The 6,747-nt window shown below is 42.4% G+C and overlaps 1 long non-coding RNA gene across 2 annotated transcripts; it reads left to right on the top strand.

Moving 5' to 3' along the window:
- Positions 1–2,200: 2,200 nt before the first annotated feature.
- Positions 2,201–4,994, top strand: LOC133390044 (uncharacterized). 2 transcript variants are annotated; one of them, XR_009764284.1, is made up of 3 exons: positions 2,201–2,301; positions 3,685–3,836; positions 4,856–4,994. It is a non-coding gene; the product is annotated as an uncharacterized LOC133390044 (long non-coding RNA). The 2 variants fall into 2 exon arrangements; XR_009764283.1 differs by having other exon boundaries at positions 3,682–3,836.
- The last annotated feature ends 1,753 nt before the right edge of the window (positions 4,995–6,747 follow it).

Genomic DNA, 6,747 nt, shown 5'->3' with positions numbered 1-6,747 from the left:
TGGTTGGTCAGTGGAAACAATATTAGCAACACTAGAGCTAGTTGGCGGACTATGGTCAGCCGGAAGATGAATTATCATCTCAAAGGTATGCACCGGCCTGCTGACATTTGAAATTATCGACTTAAAAAAGAGAGGCCCCATCTGAACCAGCCCTTTAGATGGAGAACCCTCTTCTTCCCTCTCCAAAAATCTCACATCAGCCCAGGAGGGAATAGAATATGTATTCAATATGTTCTTCCGGGGAGATTCATGTACAAGAGTGGAATTTGGTCGAATAACTTCAGTAAGAAGATGTGTAGGGGAAGAAATTTTATTCGTGGAAGGAGAGGGTATCAGCTTGTAGACAGTCGGTTGCCTTCGGTTCGTTATAATTAACTATCTTTGTATATATGGGCAGCTCGGTATGAGTCATCCGATCCTGAAGATATTTCGTTAATCTCTGCAGTCAAGAGATAATATCCTGTTGTGCTGTAATTGGGAGAGCAGCAAAAGCAGTGAAGAGACTCTTCTCTTCGTTAAAGGAACTATGGGGCTCTTCTTTGTTACAATTATTAGTTCTAGCCTCCAAGTTTGCCAGGATCACATTATTAGTTGGCAAAGAGGTATTACAAACAGCAGTTTCAAGGTTAATTCTGGGCAGTCGCATTATTGGAACACTAGAGGGAACCATCGGTCTCATTTCTCCATTCACGGGCATAGGTGTTGGTCCCATGTTTGGGACTTTTAACTTAGATGTCACATCACTGCGAGGTTTTAGCAATTTTACCGGACTCGCAGGTGGCGGAGTCCAGATCAGGGCTTGAGGCCCAGTTGTATTCTGGAAATATCTTTGAGTGACAATTCCGAATGAGCACAGAGCCTGTCTGTTTGCGAGAAATAGATTTGCTTTCTCAGGTTTTCTGAGTGTCATCAAAATCCTGGCTTTTGTAGAGTTGCTATGCAAATATTCTACATCACTAAAATCAGTTGTAAAAAGACCTGGCACAATTGGCTGCAGGAAGTTGGCAAGATTGGCTTTCCGAGCAGGCTGTGTGTCATGAATATTTGCTCTAGGGCAGTTTATTAAAACAATTCTTGGGGAATGAGTTTTAATTTCCAACTATTCTCCTTCTTTAGTTTCTGGGTCCAGTTATAGTCCTGCTCTGGTTGAGAACACAGCTCCTGTGACTCAGAGCGATAATGTTGAGGTGGACTATCAATTGGAGGTGAGGGTGCTAAAGAAACTGACATTGCTAAAGAGCCCATGGGCTTGACTTTGGGACTCTTTAAGGTGCCTTCATGTCCTATAGATCTATTGTTTTGGTTATTCCTCATTTTCAATATGGACTCTAGTATTTGAAAAAGTTTAGTGAAATTCATTTTTCTGCCTCGTTGGAGCTTAAAGTTCTTAATATTCTTACTCTTCCTCATGTTTATAATCTTTTTGCCCCTTGGAGGTCGTTTAGGTTCAGAGGTTGCCTTACAATTGCACTTCCAGGCTTTTGGACATTGCATAGGGTCTGTAGTTTGGTAGGTAGAACTTGCTTCGGTTTCTTGATGGTTGCCAACTTTCTTAAACTCTTCAGCCAAAGTTGTTAACAGTTTGTTAGCTTCATTCAGAAAGTTTTTGATGCAAGTTATCTCCCTCGAGAGCACACAAAACCAGGATTCCAGTAATTTATATTCCAAGAGTTGTTGGGCATCCTGTTGAGTAAAGTTATCCATACTTACTTCTGGATTTGTGGCAGATGGATGAATGTGTTTCGGCTGACTATGCTTCACCTCCTCTTTGCTATTTCCCAGAGGTAAGTATGTGTCTGCCATTTTAGTTGTCTGCTGCTTAGACAAACCTTCAGCTTGTTCTAACTCAAAAGTGAGATTATATGAGTGGGGGTCCTCCACACCCATTTGCAGGGCTCCCTTCATATCCAAAGACCAATCCAAAAGCACATTATTGGAGTGGGCAACAAATAAATCAGAGTCCTTTGTCTTCATACTCCCTTTCTCGACAGTCTTTACTCCACCTTCAAGTGGATCTAAATCCTCTGCCTTTGGACTGGAAGAGAAGAATTGGGTAATTTTTTGACTGTTTTGCCATGATTGTGGTTGGCAGTAAATCTCCCTCCAAAGGTATTCCTTGCTCTCTATAAGCTTTTCTGGTATAAACCATGTTACAGAGTCTTTGTCTTTAAGAAACAGTATTAAGGGAGAGCAGGGTTAAGGCTGAAGTAGCAGCGGCAAGACAGGAGTAGGAGTAGTCCAGAGATAACAAAAGGATTAAATTACATGTCCATCTTTCTCATCATCCTCGATGTCATCATGGTGGGTACAATTAATAAGTTATTTAAAGTTTCACTTTCTTGATTGCGAGTGGTGAAATATTAATGATCTCTGCATACATAGCGTTACGCAGCTCAGATGGCGTTGGCAGAGAGAAGATGAAAGATATCTTACCCCTCTCACAGGAGCTTATCAGGCAAGCAGTCAAATACCCAGATATCACGATGATGTATATATACTAAAGAAGAAGACAGGCCAGGCGTTGAAGATTTTTCAGCTGTGTTTGTATAACATTTAAGTAAGCTTGTCTCGGAGAGATGAAAGTAACGTCTTCCCCCTCAGGCAGCCATCTTTTCTTTCCCTGATTTGTGGATGAAAATTATGTGCCTCAAACTGGACTTCTGTGCAGCATCGCTCTTCCCTCGTGCTCTGTGGGTGGGTAGGAGGAGACGAGGGCGGAGGTGGAGAGCAAGATGGGGTTGGAGTGGAAAAAACAATAGTTTTGTTTTTTAAATGGATGGTGGTGGCAAAGAATGGAGTAGAGGGAGAAAGGAGCTGGAGGGCAAGAACATGGATAAAGGAGAAGGAGGCAGCCGCAGAGTGGAGATAAGGAACTGTAGAGGTGAAAGATGACAACGCGTATGTCTGTGCGTGCGTGCGTGCGTGCATGAGAGAGAGAGAGAGAGAGAATACTGTGTTTGCACTTGGCACACAAAGTGGCCGCCACTGCCCTCCTTGGCTACTTTGCTGTATTTGCAGTGTTTTAACTGCCTTGGGTGGGTTTCCCTTAGTTGGTGGCAGGGCAAGGTCCAGGAAGTGGTTATGTGAGAGAGAGTATGCTTGCTGGCTGAGGGGGGAAGTTGCACCTGGTTTGACATGCAAAGATCTGAGTAGTGGCCTCTGCCTCCCTCCCCACCTCCCTTACCAGCAGAGAGACCAGCACTGCTAACTAATGGATAAAAAGAATTATTCTACTACCTCTGTGTGTATGTGTTTATGTTGTTGTAAGTGACTTAGTGTACAGCAGCCAAGGCCAGCACCTTGTAGGCACTCTCATTTTTTTAAAGTAACTTAAGTGTAATTGTAGTGATTACTTTTGAGTAACAGTAATCAGTTCCTTTCAGAACAACTGTAATTGTAAGGGTAATTTATTCCTTTTTGGGGCCATGTAACAGTAATTGTAATTTATTCCTTTTTAAAAGTAATCTTCCAAGCTCTGCAATGAACTGAGGATATCAGTTATTTATGTCAAGTCTTTGAGATGCAATTATTACAAAGGAACTATTGTGGGTAGGCATGTACAAACTCCCCAGAGAGGTTTTACTAGCTTTGAAAGTCTTTTTGTTTGTTTGTTTTCTTAAAATTCCTAAGATATTATGCCTGTGGAAGAATCTTCAGAACTTGCTTTGAATTTCATTCTAGCAGAACCCAGGTTGGATCCACATTGTAGCGAACTGTACTGGAATTTTTTGCAAACATGACTGCTGCTCCCAGAGCATATTGTATGGAATAAAATGTAAATGGACTGCCTTCCAATCAATCCGACTTATGGCGACCCTATGAGTAGGGTTTTCATGGTAAGCAGTATTCAGAGGTGGTTTACCATTGCCTTCCTCTGAGGCTGAGAGGCAGTGACTGGCCCAAGGTCACCCAGTGAACTTCATGGCTGTGTGGGGATTCGAACCCTGGTCTCCCAGGTCGTAGTCCAACACTCTAACCACTACACCACACTGGCTCTATTACTATGCAATTAAACCCTCATTTATAACCCAAGTGTGTGCCCTACATGTAGTTGGGAAGTAAAATAATAAGCAGGAGCTGTGGGAAGTTTGAAAAGTCTTTTTTTATCCAGGCCCTCACATGTTCATATGTATATGTTCGTTTGTGCAGACGGGTATGTACAGACAGTGGGTGTCTCCTGTCTCCCACATTCTCTCTCACCAAGTTACAAAAATACATTTGTGGTCCCTTTCACTGAATCTGGGCTGCGTGCCACCTCTATAATAGTGGTCAGCAAGGCTGCCTTTACTTTATATACAGTGTACATTCATCCAGCAGCACTCAGTCAGCACCTGGCTCCAGCCCCAGTGTTCGCTAATCCAACTCTGGGCAAGGTGCACAATTTGATGTCCTAACAGAACACAGTTCCTGTAAGGGAACTCAAATGGCCATGGTAGAGTTATGGGATGGCTGTGTGGATGGTATGTGGCAAAGATAAAGGCTGAGGCAGCCAGCTATCAGGCCCCTTTGGTGCCTCCTTCACAGGCACTGTGCCGCATATCCCCTGTCATCACTTATTGCCCACCTCACACTGTGTGTTAAACTGCCAGTTGCTCCCTCTTGCTGGCTCTCTCCCCACATGGTTATGGCTCATTCCCCTTTGCAGTGCCATCCCCAGCAGGGTAAGCATTTCAGCCTGCAACTTGCATCTCTTCAAAGAAGCAGCACAGGTAGCAGCATTATTTATTGAAACCGTATATTTGGAGTTGTGCAGGTGCACACTGACAAGTAGTGTCAAAAAACTTTATTTTTGTGTATTTGTATATTTCCATATTGGGATGAAAATAAAATAGAAGATAAAACTTCCTTCCTACAGATCCACTGTATGGTCAAAGATGAAGTGGGGGAAACGAAGCCACCACATCAATATCAATCTGCATACTGCGCAGCTGGTGCCCATGAGATGAAGAGTGGTAGCAAACTACCATAACTGAAAGTTGGTATAAAACAAGTCATTTCGGGACTTTGACTGCAAATAAACTTGATTGATTGATTGATAAAACAAGTCTGAGAAATCCTATAATAAAGGGTCAGAAGTAGAGGTGAGCATCACGTACACTGTGAATAGGGATGGGCAAGAATTCCACTGAATTCAGATTTAGCATATTCTCCATCTCTGTGGAGTCATCCTGTTTGTTCTGAACAGATTTCCCCCCCTCGAATATATTGTTCTTTTATTGAGTTTATGCACAGCACAGCAATACAGGTCTGTGCAAAGTAAGAAGAAGCAAGCTAAATCTATAATAGAGATTAAAAGGCAAGCCTAGTTCTAGAGAGTCCTTAACATGGGCAAGACTCTCTAGCCTTGCCTTCTAATCTCCATAGTGTTGACCTGTTAAATGATTAAAAGACAAGCCTAGAAACTAGAGAATCTTGCCCACGTTAAAGACTCTAGGCTTGCCAAGGAGTAGGTGGGGATGGGGGGGCACCAAAAACTGTTTTCCTCCTTTTCTTTCCAAAGGAAAACAGCTGGTCTCTGCTTGCTAATGTGAAAACTGATTCACAGCAGAGGACAAGGTGACAAAGCCGCTTCCCTTTCATGGATCAGAATTTCCTTTCATTTATCAATATTAATATCAATATTTGGGGGAGAAAAAATCAGACTGGTAAAAGCAGTGGATAGCAGAAAAGAACAAACTCAAATCAATATTGCCAGTTAGGTCAACGGAATGCTTTCAAAACCATAGTGTAGCTTAGTGTTACATGTGAGCTGGAACTGTGTCAACACACAGTACTGAGCTATATGAACCAATGACCTGACTTAGTACAAAGACAGCTTCATATGTTCATCAAGATGCTCATTCTGAATATCAACACTTCAGCTGTATGATCAACTTCTAGATCTCCTGCAGCAAATTATTGTTGTTCAAAATAAAGCCCTATAATCTGGCAAACCCCTAAAACATTTTATCAGTTACTACAAATCTCTATTGTTGGGGAGAAACAGCAGTATCTGAGAGGTGCCATAGCTCAGTGGCAGAGCACACACCTTGTATACTTAAGATTCCAACTAAAAGGATCCTAGGAACCAGGGCTTTATGTGAAAGCTCTTTATCTGAAAATCTGGAGATCTGCTGCCAGCCAGAGTAGATGACATGGGCCTAGATCTACAGATGGACTGACACGGTATAAGATAGCTTCATATCTTCTATTCTGTCTGGTGGTAGTCTTTGAATTCAAAAGATTGCATGCTTATATCAAGAGAAGACAGGATTATTCAAAGTGTGTAGGGGACACTACCACAGAGGGCAAGCCTGGCATGCACTTTTCTCCTGAGTCCAATGTCATTCTGCTCCCCCTTGGGGGAGAAGCTGCATGAGTTGGCTACTGTGATGCACCAGGATATGACTGCATCAGCACTGGTGTTGCCCCATCTCCTCCCTACATTTAGCGAAGCCATACAGCACCCCTCTACCTATTTGCACCACTGTGTTGTTTTAATACTCCTAAGCAATTGACAAAAGAGTTTTTAAAATAAACCCCATTCTACAAAATTCTGCAATACTGTCACTGTGGATCCTTCAGATGTGTTTAAGGGAATAGTTTTATTGCTATTGTTTCTCTAACAGCTTATGAGCCAGCACAGAAATTTAATTTTCGGTGACTTTTCAGTTTCCTTAACAACTCTTGTGAGAGCTTTTGTCAAAGGCCTTATGTAAGCCCAAATAAATTATGTCAGCTGGTTTATCTCTTACAGTACCACTGAAT

Source organism: Rhineura floridana, chromosome 8, assembly GCF_030035675.1.
Source record: "Rhineura floridana isolate rRhiFlo1 chromosome 8, rRhiFlo1.hap2, whole genome shotgun sequence".
Classification (NCBI taxonomy): Eukaryota; Metazoa; Chordata; class Lepidosauria; order Squamata; family Rhineuridae; genus Rhineura; species Rhineura floridana.
Note: the sequence above shows the minus strand (reverse complement) of the source record. Positions and strands in the feature narration are given on the sequence as shown.